The sequence below is a fragment of the Monodon monoceros genome, unplaced genomic scaffold (assembly GCF_005190385.1).
Source record: "Monodon monoceros isolate NGI ecotype Baffin Bay Population unplaced genomic scaffold, NGI_Narwhal_1 Super_Scaffold_11, whole genome shotgun sequence".
In the NCBI taxonomy this organism is placed as follows: domain Eukaryota; kingdom Metazoa; phylum Chordata; class Mammalia; order Artiodactyla; family Monodontidae; genus Monodon; species Monodon monoceros.
In genome coordinates this window covers 84,324,477-84,342,045 of record NW_021703767.1, presented here as the reverse complement: position 1 = coordinate 84,342,045, position 17,569 = coordinate 84,324,477, and the positions used below count along the sequence as shown (strand labels likewise).

Genomic DNA, 17,569 nt, shown 5'->3' with positions numbered 1-17,569 from the left:
AGAACATATGTAGTCTCTAAGCACATTAAAAACAGCTGCTGCCTGAATCCCTGTCTTTTTTTCCAGCCTATAAGCCTAGTTCCCAGGCCTGTCTTCCAAGACTGTTCTACTTTAAAAAACAAATGAATGAACTATTAGCAAGTGGTATTTTGCTACCAGATCTCCAAGATGATCTACATAAGAGCTCACTGAAGCTGAAAGGAGTTTAGCGTCTACATAGTGGAATGGAGTGCTAACTCCTTCACTTCTATTCAATCCAAAAGCAAACTAGCTCATGGTGAGTGCAGGAGTTTTGTTGCTTAAAGTACAAACCCACTTGGTTCTGATCTGAGGCCCAGTAAAATCATACCATCTTTATCCCACAGGCAAAGAATATTCTAGGAGTCTTCTAGCCAGTGCCTCTGGGAGGTGAAACAAAAATAGGAAGTTAGGAAGAAAAGATGCTGAAATGGGGTTTTAAAAAGAGGACCTTTTATCCAGTTGGGCCTATTCTTCTCTCCCCAGACCAGTATAGGGTACCTCAGCTTTGACCACCCTGCTAGGATAATGTTTTAAATCAGTCTCCTCCATTGGGTCTTCTTCTGGCTTTCCATGTGACTAGAATAGGATTTGCATTATACTGCGTTCCGATTTGGAACCTACAGACGGGGTGGTTCTGTATTTGGTCCATGCTCAAACTTGTCCTTCCACTCAGATTCCCACATCCTGTGTTGCTTCTGTGCCTATCTATTTCTCCACTTGATTATAAACCTCCATGGGGGAGAAAACCATGTCTTATTCATTTTGTGTCCCTTGCTATGCCTACCACAATGCCTGTCAAATAGCAAGTGTTCAACAAATGTTGGTAAAATATGTTTTATAGTTCTTTAGTGGCAAGACTTCCTGTGGAGCTTGTTTATGGCTGCAGTCCCTGTGGTCACACCAATGAGGGGATCGGGGCAGTGCTTAGTCAGAACTCAGCTGGAGGACCTTATATTTCTCCTGCCCACCCTGGAAAAAGTAAGGGTTGATTCACTGGAGGCTGAGGCAGTGCTAGAAACACTCCAGAATGATGTACCAAAGACACAAATTTTCCCTCATCTTTAAGCCAGAGGAAAGTTATGGTTGTAAATTTACTCCATGGTGCAGAATTCATTAGATGAAAAGTAATGATATAAGTTCGTCTCATAAAAGGAGACATGTAATACAAGGGCGTGTCCTGAAGGCTGAGAGCAGACAAGCTCTTTAGACATGACAATATATAGATGAGTTGCAAGTAAGAGGCAGGGGTGGCATAGTTTATAACCAAATGGCCTTACTGACAGTAAACACAACAACAAAACCAGGAGGAAACAGTCTTTAATGTGAAGTTGGAGCGACATTTTCCAACCTGAATCCAAAATGGATGGAGATGAAAGAAAGGCCTCTCTAGTCTATTCCACCTATCCCCTACCCCAGCATTAGTTTTAGTTCTACACTCTAGGTCTTTCCCCAAAAGCTATGCCCTCGTGGTCCTTTCCCATGGAGCCACCCACTCACTCAATTTTTATTCTTTCATTTTGCTTTTGAAACATTATATTTCCTCCCACTAGGGTTCTACGTTGGGCTAAGCATCCAGGTAGCTTGTCAATCATCAGCAATTTGCATTTATGTTCCTGGACTTGGAAGATGGAGAAGTAGAAAGAGTAGGGGACCCGTGGCAATTAACTGTCCTCAGGAGAGGATATTTATGAATGAATCATACCCATTCATACTGTTGTGATTAACTTCTTGCTAGCATATAACCTTTATGTTATTAAGCTAGAATGGTATCAGAGTCCTTCTTTACCTTAAATCCTTGCTACTTTCTTGTTTACAAAAACTCCCCTTGTATTTCCTATTTGTATATCTATCTTGCTTATTAAACTGATTATAAAGTCCTTGGGGGAAAGACCCATGTCCCCATTGTTCACTTGGTATGTGCTCAAAGGGCACAAAAGTGGTGGGGAGAGAAGGAAAAATACCCAAGACAGTCTGTGCTTTTATTCCAAGTCCATAACTTGTAGATTTTTTCATAAATCCTACATAAATCCTACATAAGATACCTATAAAATCATCTTGGCAGCCAAAATCCTACAAAGTACAAGTCATTTTACTCATTTTCATCTTAAGTGTAAATTCTTCTTACAGGCATGCATGCATATTCTTCAGCCAAACTGGACAATTACCTTCTCTTCTAATTTGTCTTTTCTGGCCTGTCTTAATCACATTTTTGCTGAGATTATGCTGCATAACAAACACCCCAAAATATCAGGGATTCCTAACAACTGACATTTATTTTACACTCACAAGTCTGCATATCTGCCAAAGGTTGTGTGATCTCAGCTGGGCTCATCTGGGCCGGGTTGGATTCAGGCCAGGTCACTTTCAGGTCTGCTTGCGTGTGCCTTCATACTGGGTCCCAGGCTGAAGGAGTAACTGTTACCTGAAACATGCTCTTCTTAAGACAAAAGGAAGAAGCTCCAAGAGGGCTGGCAGAAACTTATCATGCCTCTTTTAAGGCCTATACTCACAAGTATCATGATGTCACTTCCATTGGCCTAAGAAAGTCACAAGGCCAAGACCAAAGACACTGAGGGTAAGGGAGGATGCTCCACCCCAAGCAGTTTGGGGAATGAAATGAATAACTGCTGTTCAGTGATCTAATTTCCCACAAGCCTCTGCAGCTTTATTTTTACTACCCCATTTGGCTGAAATACCTTTACTATCCACAAACCTACCTATTTAAATCTGGCCCATCATCCTTAAAGTCCCAGTTCAAATGTCACCTCCTCCATCAAACTCTCCCTGATGTCACTGGGCAGATATAATCATTCCTTTTTCCAAAGACTGAAATCTGTATGGCTCAAATAGTATTTATTACACATAGAATTGCATTGCAGTCATTGTGTGCAATATCCCCTATAAAATCCTGAGAACCTCTAAAAACAGGGACTATGAACAATGCATTCTTTATTACCAACATCATTCATTGCCTTTAGCATGGTAGATGCTCAGTATGTGTTGCATAAAGAAATGAATACATACATATGTGTGTGTATATGTGACTGTGTGCATGTGTGTCTGCATTAAAGAGAAAATATAACAATAATTAAGCATTTCAAGCTCTGGCATCAGACAGACCTCAGTTCAAACCCTGTCTTCCCCTCTCCTTGGTGAGTGCCCTCTAGGAAGGTACTTAACCCCTCTGTGCCTCAGTTACCTCAACTATAAAATGGAAATTGTAATAATTCATGTAAAAGGTTGAGTATAAGACAAGCACTCAGTAAGTGCTGCTATTTTATTATTACTGTATATGCTATGGTGAAACATTATTTCTCTTGTTATATGCAATGTGATGAAAATATTTTTAAAACAAGTACATAATGACAAGAACTAAAAGGGAACATATGTTAGGGTAATTGAATTATAAGTAAAACATCCTCTTTTTTAAGTTTCCTTCATGGATAATATGGTTTTGTTTATGCAATTTTAAAAAAATAAACATTTATTTTCCTTGGTGCTCAGACAACTCCAGGGTGGTGACACCCATATGGACCTACCACTCCATATAAATGACTTTTTGAAGAGATGCTGTGTGCCAGACCCATTATAAATATTTTTTTTTTCTAATTCTCACAACAACCCTGCAAGGTCAGTAATATTATGCCTATTTTATAGATGAGAAAATTGAGATCATGAGAGACCAAATTATTTGCCCAGAACTCTGCTGTTAATAAGTGGGAAATACAGGAAATGGAAATAAGACCTGTCTCTGAAGTTCAGACTTCCTTCTCCACCCCACATTTCTGTTAAATCACTATTTCACAGGTAATTTATAGTGTGCAAAACAAACCAGAGGCACAGACAGGTGTCAGTTTCTAATACCATTCTCCAGTAAAAGAAACCAGGGCTCCTTGGAGAAATGGCTGAGTCTAGGACTGTAGCTGGTAATATACAAGATGAGCCTGGAGCCAGCAAGTAATGAAGCACTCCAAAAACTTACAAAAAGAAAATACGTACACACAGAATGATGTGCGTATGTCTAAGGGGCACAAGAGCCAACTGAAAGAGCTTCCAAAGGCCAAAGCTAGAGCAATTGGAGCAACAAAATAAAGTAGTATTGGGTTATAAACCAAAGTATAAAATAAATAATCCATGTGTCCATAGCTGACATAAATAAATGATTTAATAAAGAAATAAATGGGGGAGAACAGACAAATTTTCCATGCAGAAGACTGCCAAATAATTTATGTGGATACTCCACCCTCAAAAAGTAGAGCATAACTCCTCAATCCTTCAGTGCAGACTGCACATGGTAACTTCCTTCCAAAGTATACAGTATGGAAAAAGGAGAAATGAGTAACCTTACAGTGGAGAAACAAACACCACCTCAGCCAGGTGATCAAGGTCAGCATCAACAGTGATGTCATGATGATAGTAAGTACCCTTGATATGATGTGATGAGAATGATACTTTACCTCTGTAGTCCTCCTCCCCAAAACCCATAGCCCTAACTAAACATAAGAAAAACTTCAGACAAATTCCACTAGTGGAGCATCCTACAGAATGCCCGAACAGTACTCTTCAAAACTGTCAAAGTCATCAAAAACAAGGGAAGTCTGAAAAACTCTCACGACCAAAGAGCTAAGGAGACATGACAAATAAACGTGATGTGGTATCCTGGATGCGATTCTAGAGCAGAAAGAACATTAGATAAAAACTAAGGAAATGTGAGTAAAAAGATGAATTTCAGCCAATAGTAATGTATCAATATTGGTTCACTAATGGTGACAAATGTACCATACTAATGTAACATGTTCATAATATGAGAAATTGGGTGTGGAGTATGTGGGAACTCTCTGTACTATCTTCACAACTTTTCTATAAATCTAAAACTATTCTAAAATTGAAAGCTTATAGAAAAAAAAAAACAAACACAGGGCCTGGATGTGAAGACAGATCCAACTCTGGAATTGTCCCCGGAAGAATCTGGAACACAGGCTAAATCTGGAACACAGGTGGTACTGAAGAAAGTACAGCCTGACAGAATGCTTGCACACCATCACATTGAAATCTGACTCACCCAACCAAGTGGATAGTCTGCCTTGTGATCCTAGATGAGAGACCAAATTGCCAGATCATGATTCCACGGTTATCTGATGGCATCTACCGAAGTCCCCACTATTATATACTCTCATTGCTCACATTGTGAATACTTATTTGAGCATTTATCTTTTCAATGACTGTCTTCCCCCGTACACAGGGAGTCCAAGAAGGAAAGGGCTTCTTTCACCACATATTCCCAGAACTTAGCAGTGTGGCACCTACTAAGTGCTCAGTAATTATTTACTGAATGCGTGAATGTCAGTGCAATCTAGAGGAACAGTGATCAACACTGCTAAGTGTGGTCTGTGGTAAATGACAAGCCTTGGCTTTCTGAAGATTGAGAAGCCACTGGGACAAATGTAGCTTCTCTTTCAGTCTTCCCAGTCTCTTGGTTCACGCTCCAGCTTCCCAAATACCATTATTTCTAAGCCTTTCAAACAAGAGCAGAGTGAGAAATTTTACCTGCTATAATCAAATCTAGTCCTATAAAACAGTAAAGTTTTCAAAATCCAAGGGAAGTATAAGGTCCACATATTTTCTTTTGTGTGATCCATTAGCCTAAGAATTGAGCCTATTCCCGGCATCACAAGGAAAATATAGAACCCTAAAAACCACAAGAAACATGTAGCCAAAAGCACTGTGGGGAAAAACTGTAAGCATAAAACAGATTTCATTAGGGGTGCATGATATTAAGTCTCTCTGGTACATCAATCTTCATTATTGTTATTTTATTCTATCAGTGCATTCCAGGTCACAGCAAGTTAGTAATTTTGCCATATCTTTCACTGCCTGGCTTTATGTAAGTGCTGCTAAGAATAAAATTAAGCAGTGGGAGAAAAACATCAGTTTGGTGTCTAAATTTAGAAAACTTGATGAATAAATCTATTAAATTCATTGTGGGGAAGAGAGAAAAGCAAATCATTCCTTATTGGAAAAATAAAATAAATAGAAAATAAAAGGTGATTGTCTTTATAATTCAGAAAACCAGATTTAAATGTAAAGCTCCCCAACCCTCTTTTGTTTACAAATGAGTATATTGGTTGATTGTGTATTTTCATTCATATAACCCTCAGCTTGAATTTTTAAAAAGACATAATCTGAGGCAAGATACCATGAAGAAAATAGTTACATGAGCCCTGGATTCAGTATTTATTGGGGGAAGAGTAAGACCTTTATGAGATCCTACTGAAGGGATGTAAATCATCTTCCAAAGACCATGGAAAGCAGGTCCCTGACACTCAGCACTGCAGACATCTGGCAGGCTTTTATCCTCACACTGCACTCTCCCGCTCAACATCTGGCAGCCCCTTCATCCCTGCACCCCACCCCTGTCCCCAACTGCCTCCCAACATCTGCCACACACTTTCTTAACCTCAGAAGCAAATCCAGTCAAAAGCTCAAAAACACAATGTTCCAAGGGTGGTGACCTGGAGTCACATACTAGGTGGGGTGGAGTAGGGTTTGTTTTTATTTTTATTTTTGACTTTAAATGAATACACAATTCACTTGAAAGTAAGCTTTCATGTCTGTCTGGTTCTCACTCAGAAACTTGTTTAAAACTGAAATCCAGGAGACTTCCCTGGTGGTGCAGTGGTTAAGAATCTGCCTGCCAATGCAGGGGACACAGGTTTGAGCCCTGGTTTAGAAGATGCCACATGCCACGGAGCAACTAAGCCCGTGTGCCACAACTACTGAGCCTGTGCTCTAGAGCCCGCGAGCCACAACTACTGAAGCCCGCTCACCTAGAGCCCGTGCTCTGCAACAAGAGAAGCCCCCGCACTGCAACAAAGAGTAGCCCCCACTCCCCGCAACTAAAGTCCACGCACAGCAACGAAGACCCAACGCAGCCAAAAATAAATAAATAATTTTTTTAAAAAAATTGAAATCTGTAGTTAACATTAACCTCTTAAGAAGTTTTATATCACCCTGGGAATTAGATGATACAGTCAAAAGTTAGAAAAAAAAGAATTTTATTCTGATGACATGCATCTTTTAAGCAAAGAGAATTAATTCTGATTGGAAAAAAATGGACAAAATACCTATGTGTTGCCTATGTGTACAAATCACTTAAAGTGTCTTAAACCTAATCCAAAAATGTTTTGAAAACTATTTAAGGGAGTGACTGCTATTTGTTTGGGGTTTTCATTTTCATGTATTTATTAATTTTTATATAATTTTTTAAAGTTACTTTTCACTTACAGTCATTACAAAATATTGGCTATATTCCCCATGTTGTATGGTACATCCTTGAGCCTATCTTATAAGGGAGTGAGCGCTATCTGAATTCCACATTGGTTTAGAAATTCCTTCTTAGTGCCTCCAGCACCTTATTGGCACTAATTGGTTTAAGAGCCATCTCACAGGTCTTTTCCCCTGGTTCAGAACAGGAGGAGAGCTTCCTGGTTAGGCTCTCCCTGAAACACTTCTCCACACCTGGAGTAAGTCACCTGACCCAGGTTTTCTACTATCAAACATATTCTGGGCTACAGCACTCTGGCAGTTTGTCGTTAACCATTTCATGGTATTTGTCTTAGGGCTACACCTGAATGAATTAACTCCCCCAACAATTTCCTCTTCCCACCCCTACACACACACAGTTCTCCACTTGCTCCCCTCTTTAGACCAACCCCTATTCTTTTCCTCCAAATAAAGAGATGCTTGCTCCTTCTTTTGTAAGAGAAATATGGAAAAAACCATATAACCCTGAAAGTGCTGGGCACAGGTGAATTCCTGAGGTGGTCTTGGCTTCTGATGAGATAGATATTCCAAACTTGAAGCCACTCTGGGCTTTGGATGGCTGCCAAGCTGCTGCATGTATCACAGAGACTCTGCAGGCCAGAGCCCTATCAAAGCATTTTGTCATTTGAGTACACACTTAAATTAGCATTTACTTCTGGGACATTATTTAGATTCTGTTGCAGAGTTTCTTGTTTAAAAGTTTAAATATGTTTAGTGACTGTTCATCAGTTGAAATTCTTGTACATGTTTTGTGTTTTATTCTCTTTTATTGTTTTATTTTAGTCCCTAAGAATGCTATCAAACAAACTAACACAACCTTCATTGTAAAGCAATTATACTCCAGTAAAGATGTTAAAATAAAAAAGCATTATATCAACATTTTTTTCTCTTTCGATTATTACCTGTACTAGGGAAATCTTTGTGCTTATTAAAATCACAGGGATAGTAAACCAAGTTAGGCTGGAAGTAGACTAGAATCATAAATGGTCTTTGCATGTTAATATTATCATAAGCAGGATAAAGATGATATGAATACGGTCTACAGAGAGTGCACAACAAGCTGAACTAATACGTAGTGTCCTGGAAAAAGCATGTGAGTAGGAGATAGAAGCCTTGCCCTGTGGTCCAAGTTCTCCATTATCTAGCTTTGTGATGTTACACATGCCTCCTCACCTCTCTGGATCTTGGTTTTTCTCATCTAGAATAAGTAGATTTGTCTATATACATTTTTCTTAACGTTGTATTATTCTTTTTAAGATTTTTTTTTGATGTGGACCATTTTTAAAGTGTTTATTGAATTTGTTACAATATTGCTTCTGTTATATGTTTTGGTTTTTTGGCCCCAAGGGATATGGGATCTTAGTTCCCTGACCAGGGATCGAACCTGCACCCCCTGCATTGGAAGGCAAAGTCTTAACCACTGGATCACCAGAGAAGTACCTTAACTTTGTATTATTAAAAAGAAAAACTCGGGACTGGTGGTCCAGTGGCTAAGACTGCACGCTCCCAAAGCAGAAGGCCCAGGTTTGATCCCTGGTCAGGGAAGTAGATCCCACATGCTGCAACTAAGAGTTCGCATGCACAACTAAATATCCTGCATGCCACAACAAAAGATCCCACATGCCACAACGAAGATCCTGCACACACCAACGAAGATCCCTCATTCCACAACTAAGACCCAACACATCCAAATAAATAAATAAATATTTTTAAAAAGAAAAGAAAAACTCATTGACAAAAGTAGAGAAAATAGTACAGTTAACCCAGCTTCAAAAATTATCAGTATACCTTGCTTCATCTGTACTGCCTTGATTTCTCCCACATCATTTCCTGCTGACTTTTTTTTAAAGCAAACCCTAGACATCATAACATTCAAGCTGTAAATGAGTATTTCTAAGAGATAAAGACTGTTGCCTTAGCCACATTGCATTATCATCATTACATCAAAACAAACCAACAAAACCAAGAACAAAAACACTTGGCAATAATTCCTTCAATCACTTTCAACTCTAACATTTTAAGCCCCAAAACCTCCCACAAGCTAGATTGTAGTCTGTTATAGCCACCTTTTCCTAAAACTAAAGCTTTTTACTCCATTCTATAAATGAGGAAGAGTTTTAGTATTTTTACCTGATAGCTTCACTGATCTCCAATTCTGTGCTTCAAACCAAAGGGAAACATGAAAAACTTAGAATTGAGTAAAGAGCCAATCAAAGGTTCAGATGTTCAAAAGAAGGCAGATTCCTCATGAAACATTAAAGAAATAGAATTTTTCTGACTAAAAAGGAGACACACCAGTGGAGTAAATTAGATGCAAGAATCATTCATTCATGCATGCATTTTTTCATTCATTCATTCAACAAACACTAATTGAACATTTGCTTTATGCCAGGGACAACGGTAAATGATGGGAATGAAAATATGAATATGACACAAAGCATCGCCCACAGAAGTGTGGCAATAAGCTAGCCTCCATTTTCAATTAGGGAAAAATTAATAGCTGTGGGATTTAATATTTAGTTGGGAGGCTAGCAAAATATTGAAGTTCGTTTTCAAAGGACTCTGGGAATCTCTTTCTAGAAGCAGGAGAATATCTTTTTTTTTTTTTTTTTTTTTTGCAGTACGCGGGCCTCTCACCGCTGTGGCCTCTCCCGCCGCGGAGCACAGGCTCCGGACGCGCAGGCCCAGCGGCCATGGCTCACGGGCCCAGCCGCTCCGCGGCATGTGGGATCCTCCTAGACCGGGGCACGAACCCGAGTCTCCTGCATCGGCAGACAGACTCTCAACCACTGCGCCACCAGGGAAGCCCAGGAGAATATCATTTTTATTTAGGATGGCTTAAATATAGAGAGAGGATAAAAAATACTTTAAGTTGTCTTTAAATTCTAAGATTTTAAAACCCTGATTTGATACTTGGGCAAGAAAGTTATAATGTACAGGTAGATACTATAATGATCACTCTTACCTGTCTGTTGGGTGCTGGGAGTTTTCCTATACATAAGGGCAAAACCACCCTGATAATTGAGGTTCCCTTCTCTCTCAAATAGAAAATGTAAAATATAACCTAAACTCACCTCTCCAAACAGAAGTCATAGTATGTGAAACACAAATGGAAGATATAGTTGTTGGTTAAAACTCATTTCAATCTTCCTTCCCTGCACTGTTCCTGCTACTGGGATATCAGGCTGTATTATCTGATGGCTACAAGATCTTTAAGTTGCTAAGTCACCACAGTAATTTTGATATCAGAAGCTTGAAAGCCCAGTGACTGAGAAACACCACATGAGGTAACTCAGACACCTGCAAAAGGACAGCCCTGGACCAAACAGTGATATGAGAAATGTTTGCCCTCACTGACCCCTTCTTACTCTTCGCCTGTACCCATGACCTTCACATTGATTGGCTGTTGAGACCTTTGCTTAGATGAAGCTCTTGCTCCTGACTTTTCATTCTCCTTCTGTCTCCTACTCACCCCACCCAAAGAAATGTCCCTACCTATGCCCTATTCACCCAGAGCCATCTTTTATCATAAGACCAATTTTTTAAAGGTAATGTGGATATAAAAATAACTAAATTAGTTTGCTCTCCCAGAAGGTATATTTTCATTTTCATGAGGACCCTCTAAAAGCATCAGTTGGTCATTAATGGAGAACAGGTGTGTGTATAGTGCTGTATTTGCTAAAAGCTTTCAGATACATTGTCCAATTTAACCTAATTGCCACACCAGCACGGTAAGATATGTATCATTTTACAGAAAAAGAAACTGAAGTCCAAATAGACTAAGTAGCTTTTCCATGATCAGCTGACACTAAGAAGCAGAGTTATTTCTGATTTCAAATCTCATCTCAGTATCTGGAAGCCTGAGTGCTTATAATCTCCACAGGAGAGCTTAAGCAGGGCCATCCCCTGCTTAACTGGAAAGGAAGCAGCACTCACCCTGAAGTCATGACCCTTTAGTGCCCAGTTCTCTAGCTTTTTGATTCCAAATGCTCTGTTGTATTATTTTTGTTGTGCTGTTGTTGTCATCCTTGTCATCTCTATTCGTTTATTTTGTTTTGTTTCCACAATCTCAGTATTTATCACTAAGGAAATGCCTTAACCCTAAGAGACCCTTCATCGTGAATATTTTAGAAAGCTGTGGCCCCCAAGTAGCAGACTAGCCTCCAAATGGCACCACACAGAAACCCAAGCCACCTCTTCAGACTCTGGTTCTCATACAAGAGGGCAAAGTCAGCCACAGAAGAAGAAATGTCTCTGTCTCTGGTACATAAATGGCCAACTTCATCACCCTTGGTTGCTTTGGTCAGAGAGTCAGAAAGATTAAAGTAGATAAATCACATAGATGCCGAATTGAAATGAGTACTGCCGGATTAGCTAATAAGCAAAAAGGGAGGTAGTCAGATCTGACAAAGCAGACAACACTGAGACCATCTAGGGTCAGCTGAACTTTCACTGCACAAAGGGCTTATGTTTAAGAGAACCCAGCCAGATTCATGTACATGCAAACCTGTGTGATAACACACCATTTTCTAAGGTGGTGGTGGTGGGGGGCTCTCCAGACTGGAAGTCTAGGTATCTGTGGTCTAATCCCAGATCTCACTAGCTCTGAGATCCTGGATAAGTCATTTAACCTCTCTGAGGCCTCAGTTCTTTCATCTGTAAAATAGGGGCATTGAGGAGAGAAGTTTTGGGCTGAATGAAAAGTTCTATTTCTAACACTGCCTAAGATACACTATATTATATTCTCTTCTGGAAGGACATAAATTTTCACAAAAAGGCAGAATGGTATAAGCACTGGAGTTAGCCTGGGTTCTAATCCCAGTTCTGCCACTTACTAGCTATGTGTCTTTGAGCAATTCACTTAACTTTCCTAAGACTCATTTTTCTTATATAAATGGAAGTTATATAAATTATTGGGAGACCAAATGAAATGATGCATGTAAGCTGATGAGCAGAGTGCCTGGTATACAGTAAGTGCACAATAAATGTCAGTGTTAGTCCATACCACATTTTAAAATGGACAGGCATTGGCAAAGACTGGGAGAGCCAAATCCAGAGTCCCATCTGGTTGGTCTGTGAGACATAGAGGAGCATGAGTGCAAAGACTGGAAAAGGCACTGCTGGGTTGCGAAGGCTTTTATCCCCACTAAGTTTAGGCACTAGTTAGTAAACAACAAGAGTGCTTTAAGCACAGGGAGATCAGCTCGGGTGCTTTGTGACCACCTAGAGGGGTGGGATAGGGAGGGTGGGAGGGAGATGCAAGAGGGAGGGGATAAAAAAGAAAAAAAAAAAAAGGAGAGTGCTTTAGGAAGATCAATCTTGCAACAAAAAGAAAAACTTATTTCCTTTCTTCTAAAAGCTAAGACAGGATCATTGAGGGCCTATGGTGCTCCAGTATAACATGGAATGTCAAGTCTTCCTCTTGGAAACAGCACTGTTATATTTTCACCAATAAATAGCTCACAAATACCTAGCTAGAACTTGGTAAAGATCTGTAGGCCTTTTGGATGAGTGCAACACCATACATGCACCATGATCTATTCCTCATTTTTCCCGAAAAAAAAGCACTACAACCCCTGTCCCTCAAAACAATTATTTATTCTCAATGTCCCTAAAAAGTACTATAGCCATCCCTAATAGCATATTAACTGTTCAAATGAAAGCATTATACTAAAGCCTGCAGCATTTATGTCAAGGTAACATTGAAGGTGCAAGTCACATGTCATAAAATTAAATAAATTCACAAAGCCTATCCCCTCTCCAGTCTTGGCTTTCAATTCTGGTTGCATCATAAATGAAACGGGCTTGGTGGCCTCCACCTATCTCCTGGGAACATTTGTTTGATTTACAAAAAACAAGGACATGATTTGACACACTCGGCATAATTAGTATTCACTACTTAGGAGAATGCCCCAACAGTTAGAATTCAAATGTACTGAAGCAGGCCCTGCATTTCTCTCTGTCCCCCTCCTCTCTCCCTTTTCCCTCCTCTCTTTTTTCTGCTCTCTCATTTCTTCCTCAGAGGACCATGCAAACTGGAGATGTGAATAAGCAAACCCCAGATGTCATGGGGGCTCTACACAGAATCAGGAAACAAAATGCATGTTTCAGCCACAGCGGTTCTGCATAGCTAGCAGAGGCTGCTGTTATCTGCTCTGCTGCCCAAACCTCTTCATGCAACTGCTGATCACACAGTGCTGGTTCCACATAAAGAATTTTCAGGAAGAAGCGCTATTTCAGAGAGGGATGCTGAGCATTTGACAGTGCTTTGCTAACAATCATTAAAGTTATTACTGCTAGTTAAATAAAGTGGGCATAAATACGTAGAAAACATTGTGGTAACTACTGTTCACAACATATAAAAATCCTCTCTTACCAAGCACAAAAGAGTTTGCCTGTTCATTTTAAATCTGCTTAATTTCTGTTTTAGGGGGCCTTGTGACGGTCTTCCAAAAGTTAACTGCCAAAACTGTGACTCTATTTAGTTGTTTATTACACACCAACTCAAGGTGATGCATGCTGGTAGACACACAGAAAAACAAAGAAAATTGGAGCTCCTTAGCAAAGGAGGCCAGGAAAGCTTTCGGAAAATTCTAAACTGGGAAGTATTTGTTAGAGAATTTCAGTTACTTTTGAAGACAAGAATAATCTAAGCCCTAAACAAGCAGCATAAACAATTTAATTTTAAAGTTGTAATGGACAATGAAGAGGTAATGATAAATAGAAAAGACCGACCCCAAACTACAAGGAAATGGATGAAACCTTTGGTTTCTTGCCCCTTTAGTTTTATATGGTTGACATGCTTCCCCTGGCTCGTAGCCTGGAAATGCAAGGGAAGAAAATCATTTTGAATTTTGTTTCTACCCAAAAGTTTACATGTGCCATTTTGGAATCATCACAAGTTTCACCTGGGTGGTATCCAGACAAATGACAGCTTCCGCTGAGTATGTGGCAATATAGCAATGCAGAAATGGGATCAAAACTAACCTGGAAGACAAGGAAGGCCTCTGCAAACTCCACATCCAAGTGAACACAGGGCATTTGGTCTCTTCTCTGCAGTGATTAATTTTTATTAGATTTGAAGGCCCAGCTTAAGCTTAGCCTAGAAACTGTTTCAACTGCTTATTAATGGTCTGTGCCCTCAGTAACTATCCTTGAAGAGAGGGAAACATAGACCTTTAAGAGCATCTACTCAACTCTACATTCAAAGCCACAACATTTTTATTTTATCTGTTGGTTTGGTGAAGGCTTGGGAGGGCGAGCAGTTCCTCCCTTCGTTCATTTCTTGGAATGGAAATGGAAACTAATTGCATGCTGCTCTTAAAATCAGTTTAAAAAATACTTTGAAACTTATCCCATAAAGAAACATAACCATAGGTGACAGTTATACCTCAAAGATTGGTCACTGGCAGTTCATTTATATTTTCTTTCCCAATGCACTCCCTCCACGCACCCATCCCCATCACCACCACCACCATTACCCCAAACAAAATACTCTACTTTTGAATTAAGGTTTGTGGAAAGGCCTGAACAGAGTAGTATAGATGAGTAAACAGTGTCACCTAGTGGACGGTAGAAGAAGAAAACCAGTGAATCGGCACAAATATAAGCTTGGACCAGCTGTCAGCTTTGGGCCACATTTCCCCCTTATTTTGACCCTCTGTTATCACCTATGAGCAAACAAGAAAGTTCCCTTAAGGAGACACCAAAAAACAACCACAAACATATAAACCAAAACCCCCATGGCTTTCCCTCTCTCGTTCTCTAGTTCCCTAATGAAGGTATCACCCAAATAAAAATAACAGCTAGCATTTAATGAGCATTTTCCACGAGTCAATATTTGCAGAGTGCTTTACCTGGGTCCTCTCACATCATCATCCAAACAGTCCAATTATTTGTTAGGGAGTTTGGGTGGCTTATTCCCAATGTCACAGAGCCTGGCTGTGATAAACCGTGCAGTAATGCCCACTAGTTATCACCCCACACGCACAGCCCAAGGGCAAGCAAAGAGATCTTAGAGGAACAAATGTATGCAGTAACACAATAACTAGATACATAATAAGCATTTACTGTGCCCCAGACTATGTAGGGGATACAAAAAAGAACTGATACGGATCCTGACGTCCAAGAATTTATAGTCTAAAAGAAAACTTAAATTTATAGAGTACTTTCAAGTTTACATCATACTAACCTATCTTCACAACCCTAAAAGGTAATTATGGCCCTGACTTTAGAAATAAAGTTTTATGATTCATCCAAGTTCACACAGATAAGAAGTGGCAGCTCTTCAGATTTAAAAGCAAGTTCATCACTCCATCTCATGCTGCCTCTTTCCCAAATGCAGCTGCTACAGATCCCTGTTTTATGACAAGGGGTGGAGGATGAAAACAGCAGAGAGATGACTCAGGGACTACTCATCACGGGATCAAGGGTAGAACGTCCTTCTTTCTCCCTCTACCACTTTTAAACCACCCCCGCCCTGAAAGTAATGACAAAAAAATCAAATTTCTCAATAGATTAAATTAAAACAAACCATTTACATTCTGTATACCTCAAAAAATGAAGCTATAAGAGAACTTCCATAATCTAAAAAAAGACATACACACAAACTAACATATAGCTAACGTCATACTTAATGGTGAGAGACAGGACACCTTTCCCCTAAAATGGTAACACTACAAAGATATCCTCTCTCATCACTCCTTTTCAAAGTCCTAGCTAATGCAATAATACCAGAAAAATAAATAAAAGATGTACTGATTAAAAAGGGAGAAATACAACTGTCTTTATTTGCAGATGACATCATTGTTAATATAGAGAACTCTGAGGAATCTACCAAAAAACTCCTGGAACTAGTAAGTGATTATAGCAAGGGTGCAGGAAATTAGATCAATATACAAAAGTCATTGTTTTCCTATACACTAGCCATGAACAACTTGGATATGAAATTATGAAACAATACCATTTACAATACTACCAAGAAGAAGAACATCAACAACTTGGTCATAAATCTTAACAAAATATATACAGGAACTGCATATGAAAAATTACCTTCAAAGGGGAGAGAAAAACCTTCTAGTACATAAAAATAGGTTAACAGAATCAGGAATAGAGTATATTCTTTATCTTTGTAAAGACTGGGGAATTCTGCCTGAGGTGAGATTCTAGATTTCAAATTCCCAGGATTAGTAGCCCATCAGAGGCTCTCTGGTCCCCTTCTCCCCTCTGTGCTCTTCTTATAGAATAAGGGAAATAAAATCAGTTGTGGCATACTCAGAGTGCCCTAACTCACTTAGGAAAGCCATGAAAATAACAAAGAGGGGAAAAAAAGTAACGTTTTTCATAAAAAGCCTTAATTCTGTCAGATGGCAGAAAGAAGCAAGTACAGCATTTCTCCCAGCTCCAAGGACATGATATTGCCTTTCTTAACTTTCTTCCAGCAGTTAAGATTCCAGATCTAAAATCCTTTAAGGATCTTTTTAAATCATAGAGGTCATTTTAGCTTATTGAATGGAGCTGAGAGATACAGCTGAAGTTTCCTACTTACTTTCCATACTATCAGTACCACAAAGAAAATTCATCTGCATATATCATGCAAAATAAGAACAGGGTGGACCTTGACTTGTATGCTTTGTGTAGTCTATGTGACTGTGCCAGACACTTCCCAAAGTGCTTTACACATAGTAGCTCATTTAATCCGCACAACCCTGTGAAGGAGGTGCTGTTATTATCCCCATCTTACATAGCTAAATATAAACTCAGAATTTTTTTTTTTAACATTGCAGAGTTTCTTTTAAAAGTTTCCCTTTGGATTCTTTAGATAGCAACAACCAACAATATGTCAACTAAAATATCTTATAATGATTTGATTCCTTCACAATATTTCAGGAAGCTATTATTTGTAAAAAGCAAGGTATATTGGTGCTGTGGGGGCCCTGGTGTGGTGGTAGAAAGGCAGGAAGGGTGATTCGGTTGAGACACATCTCTGTAAACTCAGTGATGTGCTGGTCAGTGTTTAACAACCAGCTCTCTATTTAAATAAAAAGGGCAATGGAAGAGAAAAGAAAAAACAAAGAAAGGCCTGATTTGTAGCATTTGCTCATTGCTGTGTGTAAGTACTCTCACCATTGCCAATTATAATGCTCACAAAGTTCCTAAAAATTTAACCAGCCAATAGGAGCTGACTCTAGCACACCACTGCAAAGCTTCATGAAGACAGTGTTCA

At 39.4% G+C, this 17,569-nt stretch overlaps 1 pseudogene; it reads left to right on the top strand.

The window, feature by feature from the left end:
• Positions 1–17,569, top strand: part of LOC114890312 — a 106,711-nt pseudogene that overhangs the window by 69,517 nt on the left and 19,625 nt on the right.